The sequence below is a fragment of the Artemia franciscana genome, chromosome 2, assembly GCF_032884065.1.
Source record: "Artemia franciscana chromosome 2, ASM3288406v1, whole genome shotgun sequence".
Classification (NCBI taxonomy): Eukaryota; Metazoa; Arthropoda; class Branchiopoda; order Anostraca; family Artemiidae; genus Artemia; species Artemia franciscana.
Genome location: NC_088864.1, coordinates 12,104,766 through 12,118,861, shown reverse-complemented (window position 1 = coordinate 12,118,861; position 14,096 = coordinate 12,104,766). Strand labels below are relative to the sequence as shown.

Sequence of the window (14,096 nt, the reverse complement as noted above, 5' to 3'; positions counted from 1 at the left end):
TGTAGCATAAAAAATAATATACGAAAATATTGTATCAGAGTATAAATTGTACCAAAGTATAAATTGTATCAGATAAATTGTAAATATGCGGTGTAAGTTAATTGAAAAAAAAATCCATCAAATCTTCTGTTTTCATAACGACACTTATTTAACTGTTAATTATTCTGATTCCAAGTAGTATGGCTAAAAATGAGGCCCACTTAATGCTCCTCTTGATTGAAAATATTATCCCTTACACCCCTTGCTTAGTCCATCCCTTATACCCCGTATGTACACCCCTGATTAAAAATTTGACCTTTGAATGCAGAAAAAACTACTTCATTTCTTTTTCTGATAGGTTAAGGTTTAATACCCAATTGTCGGTTCCTTCATTTGTAAATTCAGCTTATTTTTTTCCCTTGGATAACCAACCTAAGGAAAGCATTGTATCGTTTATAATTTCCCGCATCTGGACCATAAATAAAGAAGGGAGAAATATGTCTCTTGAGCTGTCCGATAGCATATGTTTGGGAAATGCAAGGAACCACAGAGAATAATAACCTTATTATTTCAGGCATGTTTAGAGGAAACATGAAAAGCGAAAACTGCAGCGTATTGCTGCAACTGAAATAAATAGTCTCACAGTTTTAGCGAATAAAAAAATACGCATGAAAAAGTGACAATGAAATGTATTTTTGATATTTAAACTTCGTATTTTGCTGCTCGTTTTTTGGCTCTAATCTAACTCAATCCCTATTTAACTCAACCCTCATCCAACTCAGCCACCGTATAGCTTAACACCCATTCAACTCAACCACAATTCAATTCAATCCTTTCAAAGGTTAAGTAAGATTGAACGGCGTTTGAATGGGAATTGAGTTGCGTGGTGGGTTGAGTGAAGCGGGTTTGAGTTCGGTAGGGGTTGAGTTGAATGAAACCTTGATCGTTAAGCAACTGAAACGTCAATTCGACGGTCTATGTACCAGTAATGGGTATCGAGAATTTTTATTCGTTTATCATTTTTGAGTTGAGTTGGGGTTAAGCTGTACGCATACACTTTTATTTTTACTTACTGTAACCGTATTGTTTTGTATTTGGACATAATATTTTTAATGCACTTAACCGTAAATGCGCTTTACCATTATTTTTATTACGTAATAGGAGCGTCCGCTGAGGGGATGTACCCATTCTTGGTATTCCTCCCCCTAGATCCTGAATTTACTTCTCCCCATACATTTTGTAAATTCGTACCCCAGGAATAAGAAGAGAGGTCTGTGGACGCAAGAACAAAATTAAGAATGAATTGATGGAATAATAAGTATAGTTTATTTTAGAAATTTTCGAGGGAGGAACTAATTTAGTTTTTAATACTACTTGTGCTGAATAAAATGTCGTCAAGTCTCATAATTTTGGGGATTCTAGATGATATTCAATAATATTTGAAAACGCATTATGACAAATAAAAGATCTGAATAAACGTTATTTTTTTCTTCATAGTATAGAAGCAAAGTAATCAAATAAGACTAATCTGTGCTGGTGTGCTATATGGTATTTTAGCAGCCTCTGGAAAGTCGCGTTTTACTTGATTGACAAAACACGTAGCGAAGGTTATTGAGACCTCGCAGCTTATGTAGTATATACCTACAAACCAGCTCAAATAAACTGACTCATGATGTACATTTTCCCTTACATTTAGATTCAGAAAAATTTGTTTGAGTTTCATAGAGAAACTAAATTGTATACAGAAAGTTATAGATATCATAGCGCATGAAAGACTATTGAGAGGCTTATAAATCGGTAGGCCTGTTTTATTTTCTTATGCTGTTTAAGGACTTTTCTGCTCCTAACTTGTTTTCAACTTGTTTTCTGTCAGCTCTGTGTTTTCAATAAAGCGCAAGGTCTTTATAATTTTACAAAATAAGATAATATATATAACTAGTCGGCTCTTAAACTTTTCCCCTATTACCCCTTTTTAGTAAAGATTTTTGGATGTTAAAATGGAAATACCAAAAAATATTTTTTCTCAAAATTCAAGGGGAGGCAGGAATACAGTGCCGTCATTTGAGGGGGGGCGGGAGAGGCATTTGTGGTACTTTCATCGAAAAAAAAAAAAATACAAATTTGCCTGCCCTTTCAAAATTTCAGAAATCCTCATAAATTTTATGCATTGACACGACTGGGAGAATTACTCCCCTCACCCTAATTGGTGCCCCTGCTTGAGAAACAAGGATTTTAACCAATGAGAAACAAGTTTGTCGGCTATTATTTACGCACATTTTGACCTTTAGTGAGAACTGGCAAAGAAATAATACGCTTAAGGTCCTACATAAGATGGGCGTAGAATATCCAAAGACTATGAGGAGACAATATTATTATGGCTTTAGAATCGGAATGCCTTGCTTTTTAAAAAGACCGCAAAAAGATCTGATATGTTGCATAAAAAGTATAGTGTTACTCAAGGACGTTATTTCTCAGATAACATTTGAACATTTTATGCACAGCTTCTCCAAGATATCAGTGATAATATATTTACGCTAAAGTTTGACTCTTTGCCACAATTCTATTTTTTAAAACAATTAAAAGCTTTAGCGTAAAGAACGAGGGTTTGCGGAGGGGACAATCCATTTCATATACGGAGTAATTTCTGTTCGTTTTAAGCCAATGAAAAGGAAATTACGTCAAAAAGTACTTGATTAGAATTTGAACGGATGGATTGTCTATATTGGTGTTGCTTTCATTCTAATTGTATAAAATCCTTTTCTTTTTTGTGTAATGAAAAATATTTTTTTATACATTTAATACTAAATAGATGGCGTTAGTATTTGTAATAGAGGGGTCGAAGTTGACAATTCTATTATCACCTTAAAAATAAAAATAATTTGGTTAAATTTTACAAAAGCATTTATTTCAAGAGTTGTAAAATTTATTAATTAACTATAATAATGTATTGATTTTTCTTATTTTGCTATTTAACTATTATTAAAATAATTTGCTCTAAATGCAGTGACTTTATAATTACAAAAAAAAGAATACACATAATAAGTGTAAATAAGGTAAGTGCAATGAAGAACTGAAAATCAAAAATAGACGTGCCATCTAGAAGAAAAATATGTTACTCCTTTGTCATCAACGCTATTGGTAGCATTCTCAAAAATCTCAGCTCGTGTCAACCCACTTTTGTGTGTCTTGTCTCAACAAGTTGTGCAGACTGAAATCATAAACACGATGAGGCAATTGCTCAATGCCAGCAAAAGCATAATAATACACGAGTATAGTATGCAATATACATAAATATGCAAAAAGGTAACACAGACTGCAAATCTTTTAAATAGCATAAATTTCTGACTCTCTATTAGATAGTCTACAGTTAAATGAATAATTAAAGAGCCTCCGTTTTTTTTTCTGAAACTGACATACCCTTTGGAATGATGTTTGGCAAGATGATAGACGAGACAAAATATTCGTTTTTTTCTTATTTTGTCCTCCCTCTTGCATAAGGTTTATATCTGCTTTTGGTTTTGAATACTTCTAGTAGTGTTTGTAGAAGTGATTGTAGTGAGCAGTAGTGTCAGGTAAGGGAGGGGGGAAACCTCCCCCCAAATGTTTTCCGCCAGTTGGTAAAATAGTGGCGCGAACCGTCATTATTTTATTGGCTCATTTTTTCGATTAGGTAAATGGGCTGATGAAAGTAAATTATATAAAATAAATGGAAGAAGATAGGTCTCAGCCGGGAAATGGAACAATTTACCCGCCTTTGTTTTCAAAATAAATAGATGAACTAAAGAAAAAAATTGAATTAACAAAGCCATTTAAAGAAGATGAAAGTATTAAAAGAAAAAGATGAGAATGACATATCTATCGAAATTTCGGTCTCAGTCGGCAAATGCAATGATTTTGCCGAGTCTTTTTCTCATTTGAATGGGAATGATGAATAAATTCAATAAGATAATATGATAATTGATAATTGAGATAATTTTTGATAAAAAAAAATCGATAAGATAATATGATCAATGAAAGAAGATTTAAATACTGACATAGGATCTACTGAAATTTTGATCTAAGTAAGTAAATGCTTTGATTTTTACCGACCAGAAACAATTGACTCCATAAAAAAACTTCACATTTACATATAAACCTCACATGCACGTCCTAGGCGTGGGCCTCCTCGTTAGTCAGGAGCAGTATCGATTCCGGAGTAGACTCATCCGATGACTGGAAATTACTTTATATTAAGTGACTCGGAGCCCTTCTCAGAGCCCCTGTGAACGGCGTGGATGATGGAATCGAGAACCATTCCCCTTTGTGAAGCCAGCAAACCAAAGTCTAGGGGAGAAAACGGATGACAGCCTTGAAACTCTTTTTGAAACAATAAAGCTCTCTCTAAAACGAGGTTTAGGTCCCATGGAGCTGATGTTGAAGCTAAAGGCCTTCAAATGCTTGTTGGCCGGAACTAAGGTTGAAAATAAAAATAAAAAATGACCGGTCCGCTTTCGAGGCTCTAATTGAAGAAATTCGCACTCTCAGGTCGGTGTTTCTGACTCTCTGTTTTAACTCTCGTGCGACAGTATCTCAAACTACAGCCGCGGCAGAACGAACTTTTAATAAGCTAAAGTCTGTCATGACACACTTGCATTAAGCAATGAACGTTGATCGTTTGGATCATCTTATCATGATGTGCTACAATATTGACCTTGCTGACGGATGAAGGATGACCTTGACAGATGACATTGCTTCCACCTGAGCGCATGCTCAGGTGGAAGAGAGCATGCACATGCGGTCCCAGGATCGTGAAAGCTGGACTGCTACATATTCTGTGAATTATTGATTCAGAATAAGTGTTTCTGTAGGCTCAGCAACGTGATTGGCCAAACTTTCGGTTCCTTAACCAGTTCCGTAAATACCAGCTTTGTCCAGCTCTCAACTTTGATGTGTTTTATAGCGTTACTAAAATTATGATTTATGACTATTTTATTTGGTTATAACAGGCTAATAAAACTAATAAAGGGCAGACCTCCTTCCTTTCTTGTTTTTTTTTACTCAGAATCAACTTTAAAAAGCAATGGAAAGTGGAACCATAAGAAGAAGGTATTGAAAAGGGATTTGATTCCCGCCTACGTCTTCTTAAAATAACACAATAACAGAAAGTGAAGACAATCTTAACAGCGATAGTAGCTCAACTTTGACTAAATTAATTAACAAATGTGACCCAATCAATGGTCCACCCTCAACTTTGGCCCATATTTTTGATGGCCCCTTTAAACGAAGAGACTGGATTTTCCCTTAGACTAGCGGGAGAAAATTCGGAACTGAATCATCAGAATTTTTAGACATCTAAAAAACAAATTTAGGCTTGTGTTTTCACAAGCTCTCCATCACCCCTTTCCCCACAGGTTGTTTTAGAGGAGAGGGCTGAGGGGGCGTTTGCCCCGGGTGTAGAAATTCTGGGTGGCGCAAATCTGAAATAAATAATTTAACATTTATAATCATTTTATAGTTTTTGAAATTTTATCTTTATTGAAGTTTATCTGACAGTAAGTTTAATTTTGTCGGGCAGTGAGTTACTTGCTTACTATAATGCTTACATAATAATGTTTAATACTTACTGTAAGTATAAGCAAAATGAAGAGGCCAGAATTGTCACTGTTTTCCCCTGAAGGAGAGCCCATGGTCATTGACTATCCAGAGGTGAACCTCCTCTTGCCCCCTCTCCCAATAAATATACTGAAGCTACGTCCCTGATCCGTATAGTTCGTTACATAAAGGATGGACATTTTATACAATCCTTTTATACATTTTTATACGAATCTAATATGGGTTTATGCCAGATTTGCCTCTCACTCAATCAGACTATCTGTCTTGGCTTTTACTACAATTAGTCATGGCTTGATGCCCACAACTACTTGCCCCTGTTCAAAAGCAGGTCACGTAAACTAATGAATTAGTTTGTATATATATATATATATATATATATATATATATATATATATATATATATATATATATATATATATATACACTTTTGTCAGTGTTGCCACAATGAACCCTAAAAACGAAAAAGCAAAACTAATTAGCTAAATTTGAAAGCTTTTTTCATCTGTGAAAATTCCATCATTTTTCAAATGTTGATTCTCAAAGACCTTCAAAGGAAAGCTGCAGGGGTCTAACTTCAGCAATTTTATTGGAATGGAGGGGGCAAGAGGGACTCCATCTCTGGATAGTCCATGAGTATGTTTTATCCTCCATGGGAAAGCAGTGGCGGTTCTGGCCTCTTCAATTTGCTTATAGTATTGCATTGAGTAAGCATTGCAGAGTAAGTACAGTAAGGATTGAGTATTATTATATAAGTATTACAGCAAGTAAGTTACTTGCTGCCAAGTAAAACCTCAACTTTATTTTAATAAAGATAAAACTTTAAAAACTACAAAATCAGTATAAGTGTTAGAGTATTTATTTTAAGTCCGCGCCCCTAAAATTTCTGCGCCCGGTGCGAGTGCCCCTCAACCCCTTTCCTCTAAAACTACCTGTTGGGAAAGGGGTGTTCGAAAACTTGTGAAAAACAAAAGTCTAAATTTATTTTAAGATGTCTGAAAATTCCTGTGATTCTGTTCCTAATTTTCTCCCGTTAGTCTAAGGGAAAATCAAGTCTCTTTGTTGAAATGGGCCATCAAGAATATGAGCCAAAGCTGAGGCTAGGCCGTTAGTTCGATCGTGTTTCTTAATTAATTGGATCAAATTTGAGCTGCTTTCACTGTTAAGATTGTCTTCACTTTGTTTTCTTGTGTTACTATAAGAAGACGCAGATGGGAATCAAATCCCTTTTCAATCTCTTTTTCTTTTGGTTCTACTTTCCGTTGCTTTCTAAAGTTAGTTCTGAGCCAAAGAAAGTAAGTGAGGAGCTCTATACTTAATTGGTTTTATTAGCCTGTTAGAACCAATTAAAATTGATACAAATTATATTTTAATAACTTTGTAAAACACATCAGTTGAGAGCTGGACAAAGCTGCTTTTTGCTCCAAGTAATAACGAAGAAAAGTTACTATTTAGCAAAGACCATACTCGGTAAAATTCAAAAACATTGTAGTACATAAATACTATGCACACGCATCAAACAAACATAAATTTAGAGCTGGACTCAGCTTTTCTAAGGCTGTCAGAAATGAGTTGGTGCAGACGACAATAGTGTACTGAAAATTTGAGTGGGTGATGGTGAGTTTACTAAGCTTTGATTCTTTGCCACCTTTACCGTTAATATTAAAGTGCATTTTCCCCTCCCACTTCCTTCAACTCCAACGCCCATCATAGGAGACTAATCGTATGGTATACGATGTTCATTAAACAATAAGAAAACATTACTTTTTTGGATGGGTAGCAGTGATATTTCCTCTTATTTTTCTTCGTCGCTCTTGAGGCACTGGAACATCATAGAGTGCTGTTTAAGGAATCAGAAGTTAAATTTTATATCTTATCGTATTTTTCACATGCCTAGACTCGACAAGGCCGTCATAATGTGCCACGTGATGCGCTAAAAGTGCAATTTTGGTAGTATTTTTGGAATGGAAAGGCCAGGTCGGACACATGAACATCATAGAGAGCTAACTATGGGTTCATTTATAAACTGATTTTTTATATTTAATTGCTCCTTATAAATTTGACTTTATAAGACAATCTTAAAGTGACACGAGACACCCGAAGAGTACACTTTGGGTTGTCGTTCTTTTTTTTAAATAAAAATAACGAAAAAGGGAGTTGTCCTGTGAAAAAACTCAGTGGATAAATTTTCCACTACCCCTGCGGAAATTCTCCTCTACTGAGAATCCCCATGGAAATTTTCCTTACATTTTAAATAGCAACAGTTTTTTCAATTTAAATAATCGAAGGAAATGTTTGAACTATTAACTTATTCGTTGGGCATTGTTTGATTCATAATATCTAGAAAACCTGAACGATTCTTGGCAGCATTGTGGTAGAAACCTTGCATTAATTAAAATTCACCAGGGATGCCAATTAAATGGGAAAAATTAACTTCTATAGTTTGAAAATTGCCTTCCGCTTTGTGTCTTTGTTTAAAAAAAGAAACCTTGAAAAATTATCCATTTTTTTGTATAAAGTTTTTTTCGTGGATACATTACCGAAAGGGGGAGGGGGGCCCTGAATATTTTTTTCTAAATTTCTCTTCACCAAGCGAAGGTCGGTCTCCTAGTTCTATATATTAAAACTGATAACAATAGACAAAGAGTATTGGCTGGTACCGCTTATTTGCGAGCATAGAATTTCTAATTTGTGAGAAAAATATACATATATTGTTTGGATTCACTTTATCCTACATGCAGCAGACCTTTTGTGCAGCATGCTGATGCAGAGATAAACGTCACACAAGTAGCACTGGTGTTACATGAAATGCGAATAATAACAGTAATAATCCTCCGCACTTTTATGTCAATTTTTTTTTTGGAGCTGGTTAAAAGACTACTACTACTACTACTAACAACTCACCGCAGCACCAAGCCAAAATTAACTGAGGCCAACGCAGCTACGCGCGTTCCTCCTCTATCTAAATCTATTCAAAGCCTCCCTCTTTACACTGACTCAAGAAGTTCCATTTCCTTTAAATCTTCCTTTATGACATCCTCCCACCCCAGACGACGACGAGTTCCGTTTAGCCTTAGACGGTTGGCAAAAAAAGGACAATCTTCGGCAATCTGTCATCCTTCATCCGTAGAACGTACCCTAACCATCTCAACCTTTCGTTCATCATAGCCCTAGAGAGTGGGATTGAACCACAGCTTTCGTATAGCCTATTGTTTGAAATACGATCAGTCAGCCGGGTACCCAGAACAATCCGTAGGCAATTTCTCTGGAAAACATCTACTAAATCTTCATCCCTTTTTCGGAGCGCCCATGCTTCAGGGCCATATTTGACCACTGTCATCACTGTACCTCCCAATATTCTAATCTTGGTTTACAGACCTATTTTTGTATTCTTTCAAACTTTTAGAACATTAGAAAAGAAATGTTTAGAAAGCGGAAATAGCAAGAAGTCGGCATGGTATTGTACATAGAGGCAGTTCTACATTAAGTTAGTGTGTGAACCCTAAAAACGAACAAGCAAAACTAATTAGCTAAATTTGAAAGCTCTTTTAATCTGTGAAAATTCCATCATTTTTCAAATGTTGATTCTCAAAGACCTTCAAAGGAAAGCTGCAGGGGTCTAACTTCAGCAATTTTATTGGGATGGAGGGGGCAAGAGGGACTCCACCTCCGGATAGTCCATGAGTATGTTTTATCCTCCATGGGAAAGCGGTGGCGGTTCTGGCCTCTTCAATTTGCTTATAGTATTGCATTGAGTAAGCATTGCAGAGTAAGTACAGTAAGGATTGAGTATTATTATATAAGTATTGCAGCAAGTAAGTAACTTGCTGCCAAGTAAAACATCAACTTTATTTTAATAAAGATAAAACTTTAAAAACTACAAAATCAGTATAAGTGTTAGAGTATTTATTTTAAGTCCGCGCCCCTAAAATTTCTGTGCCCGGTGCGAGTGCCCCTCAACCCCTTTCCTCTAAAACTACCTGTTGGGAAAGGGGTGTTAGAAAACTTGTGAAAAACAAAACTCTAAATTTATTTTAAGATGTCTGAAAATTCCTGTGATTCTGTTCCTAATTTTCTCCCGTTAGTCTAAGGGAAAATCAAGTCTCTTTGTTGAAATGGGCCATCAAGAATGTGAGCCAAAGCTGAGGCTGGGCCGTTAGTTCGATCGTGTTTCTTAATTAATTGGATCAAATTTGAGCTGCTTTCACTGTTAAGATTGTCTTCACTTTCTTTTCTTGTGTTACTATAAGAAGACGTAGATGGGAATCAAATCCCTTTTCAATCCCTTTTTCTTTTGGTTCTACTTTCCGTTGCTTTCTAAAGTTAGTTCTGAGCCAAAGAAAGTAAGTGAGGAGCTCTATCCTTAATTGGTTTTATTAGCCTGTTAGAACCAATTAAAATTGATACAAATTATATTTTAATAACTTTGTAAAACACATCAGTTGAGAGCTGGACAAAGCTGCTTTTTGCTCCAAGTAATAACGAAGAAAAGTTACTATTTAGCAAAGACCATACTCGGTAAAATTCAAAAACATTGTAGAGTACATAAATACTATGCACACGCATCAAACAAACATAAATTTAGAGCTGGATTCAGCTTTTCTAAGGCTGTCAGAAATGAGTTGGTGCAGACGACAATAGTGTACTGAAAATTTGAGTGGGTGATGGTGAGTTTACTAAGCTTTGATTCTTTGCCACCTTTACCGTTAATATTAAAGTGCATTTTCCCCTCCCACTTCCTGCAACTCCAACGCCCATCATAGGATCATCATCGTATGGTATACGATTTTCATTAAACAACAAGAAAACATTACTTTTTTGGATGGGTAGCAGTGATATTTCCTCTTATTTTTCTTCGTCGCTCTTGAGGCACTGGAACATCATAGAGAGCTGTTTAAGGAATCAGAAGTTAAATTTTATATCTTATCGTATTTTTCACATGCCTAGACTCGATAAGGCCGTCATAATGTGCCACATGATGCGCTAAAAGTGCAATTTTGGTAGTATTTTTGGAATGGAAAGGCCTGGTCGGACACATGAACATCATAGAGAGCTAACTATGGGTTCATTTATAAACTGATTTTTTATATTTAATTGCTCCTTATAAATTTGACTTTATAAGACAATCTTAAAGTGACACATGACACCCGAAGAGTACACTTTGGGTTGTCGTTCTTTTTTTTTAAATAAAAATAACGAAAAGGGGAGTTGTCCTGTGAAAAAGCTCAGTGGATAAATTTTCCACTACCCCTGCGGAAATTCTCCTCTACTGAGAATCCCCATGGAAATTTTCCTTACATTTTAAATAGCAACAGTTTTTTCAATTTAAATAATCGAAGGAAATGTTTGAACTATTAACTTATTCGTTGGGCATTGTTTGATTCATAATATCTAGAAAACCTGAACGATTCTTGGCAGCATTGTGGTAGAAACCTTGCATTAATTAAAACTTACCAGGGATGCCAATTAAATGGGAAAAATTAACGTCTATAGTTTGAAAATTGCCTTCCGCTTTGTGTCTTTGTTTAAAAAAAAGAAACCTTGAAAAATTATCCATTTTTTTTTGTATAAAGTTTTTTTCGTGGATACATTACCGAAAGGGGGAGGGGGGCCCTGAATATTTTTTTCTAAATTTCTCTTCACCAAGCGAAGGTCGGTCTCCTAGTTCTATATATTAAAACTGATAACAATAGACAAAGAGTATTGGCTGGTACCGCTTATTTGCGAGCATAGAATTTCTAATTTGTGAGAAAATATACATATATTGTTTGGATTCACTTTATCCTACATGCAGCAGACATTTTGTGCAGCATGCTGATGCAGAGATAAACGTCACACAAGTAGCACAGGTGTTACATGAAATGCGAATAATAACTGTAATAATACTCCGTATTTTCATGTCAATTCTTTTTTTGGAGGTGGTTAAAAGACTACTACTACTACTACTAACAACTCACCGCAGCACCAAGCCAAAATTAACTGAGGCCAACACAGCTACGCACGTTCCTCCTCTATCTAAATCTATTCAAAGCCTCCCTCTTTACACCAACCCAAGACGTTCCCGTTTCCTTTAAATCTTCCTTTATGACATCCTCCCACCCTAGACGAGGACGAATTCCGTTTAGCCCTAGACGGTTGGCAAGGAAGAACAATCTTTGGCAATCTGTCATCCTTCATCCGCAGAACGTACCCTAACCATCTCAACCTTTCTTTCATTATAGCCCTAGAGAGTGGGATTGAACCACAGTTTTCGTATAGCCTATTGTTTGAAATACGATCAGTCAGCCGGGTACCCAGAACAATCCGTAGGCAATTTCTCTGGAAAACTTCTACTAGATCTTCATCCCTTTTTTGGAGCGCCCATGCTTCAGGGCCATATTTGACCGCTGTCGTCACTGTACATTCCAATATTCTAATCTTGGTTTACAGACTTATTTTCGTATTCTTCCAAGTTTTTAGAACATTAGAAAAGAAATGTTTAGAAAGTGGAAGTAGCAAGAAGTCGGCATGGTATTGTACATATAGGCAGTTCTAAATTTATAAGTTAGTAAGTGAATCCAAAACGCAAGGAATAGGACGTTATCAGCACTCACTTGTTGTTTCAGTTACAATTAAGGGAAATTGTACCTATGTTCGAGTTTTGATTTAAATATTGGAAGTAAAAAAATTTAACAATTAAATGGTTCCTGGAGGTGACCCTCCCACTAAGTTTATGACTAAACTACAGCCAGTTTGGCTTATCTAGTTACAGTACGAACATTATTATAAATAGTACTAAGTCTTATATTCTTTTTTGATGATTTCTTTTCGTTTTTTCAATGAAAAATAAAATCTTGTTTTCAATGACTTCTTGTTTTTCAGTGATTCCATTTCTGTCCTATATGCAGACGTAGAAAGTGTATTCATGTGTATTTTTGGAAGTTTTGAAACAAGAAAATCTTATATTGAATTGACAGATCTTAGGAAATAAAAGACCCTTACTTATCAGGGGAAACAATTTGACCTGAGTAAACGCGGTGAAACAAGAAGTAATGCACATTTTCGCAATTTTGCCATTAAATAGGCTCACCTATTTACTTGATGATAAAGTTTCCAAGGCGGTATATTTGTATAAATACTAATGTGGAACTTAACAGGAATTGCAATGGACCCCTGTTTTTCGTGTTTTTTTTGTTTTGTTTTTAATGAGGATGGATTAATTAAATAAAAATATCTGCTCAAAGTAAAAAGCAAAGCTAAAACTTAAACCAACCAACAGTTTTAATGTTACTTAATATTTTTATCCAAATTGTTGGGGAGCAACTCCCCACCTTGCTCCTCCCCCCTCAATGACGCCACTGGAAAGCTGCACATTCTTAAGCTGTTTGGCTTTATATATATATATATAAATATATATATATATATATATATATATATATATATATATATATATATATATATATATATATATATATATATATATAATAGACATTTATAATAAAAAAGCTATATGGACAAACTGCTTTACTACTACAGTTAACTTGAGATGTTACAGCTTGGATATGATTTTTGAGGTATTGGAATTTGTTTTATACAATACTTATATAAGATTTGCGGGTGATTTGTACAAGCAAATTATGGGAATTCCCATGGGGGGGAATGCCAGCCCATTTATAGCTGACTTGTTTTTAAGTCAACTAGAATATAAATATATGATGGATAAGAATAATCCAATTAATCTAAAACATGCTTTGTCAAATAATAAAAGATATTTAGATGATATTTTGGTCTTAAATTGTAAGGATTTCATTGATATTTCTAAAAATATATATCCATCAGAGCTTATTCTTGAGCCTAGTCATGGCGCTGGTCATGAAGATCATTTCTTAGATTTAAATATTAATATTTGTGATAATAATAAATTAAGTTTTAAAATGTATAATAAAACGGATGATTTTGATTTTGAAGTGATTAGTTTCCCATTCCCTGAAAGTAATATACACTCAAATATCACATATTCAGCGTTTTTCTCACAGTTACTTCGTTATGCAAGGATTTGTAGTAATTATATTGATTTTAAAATTAGATGTAAAATCTTAAGCCAAAAATTGATATCAAGAGGTTTTTCTGCAAATAAATTAACTTGGCAATTTAAAAAATTTAGTTTTCATTATAGCGAACTTTTAAATAAATATCAAAAGAATTATCTAGAAATACTTAAAGAAATTTTTAACTAATTTCGGAGGTTCGAGAAATGTTGTCACAGCGCCATTTATTTTGAATTGCGTTTCTAATTGAGCGGATTTTCTTAAAAATTAGCCACATGGTAATGATGAATTCTATAATTGTTTAGTTCATTCAGGTTTTTTGCAATGTGTTAATATTTGTGATTTGGTAAAATTTATAATATTTAGTTTACCTATTGTTGCTAAAGGGAGGGATATATTAACAGGATAAGCTTGTTTTGGTTTTACTTGGTTGTTTTACATTTGCTGTTTTGTTTTTTTTTTTCATAGACATGTATTTTGAGGGTGATACCTGACGTGGGG

The 14,096-nt window shown here is 34.8% G+C and overlaps 1 protein-coding gene across 7 annotated transcripts in view; it reads left to right on the top strand.

Annotated features, from left to right (window-relative positions):
* LOC136037297 (myotubularin-related protein 8-like) overlaps positions 1 to 14,096 on the top strand; it is a 128,804-nt gene that overhangs the window by 101,985 nt on the left and 12,723 nt on the right. The window lies entirely within an intron of this gene.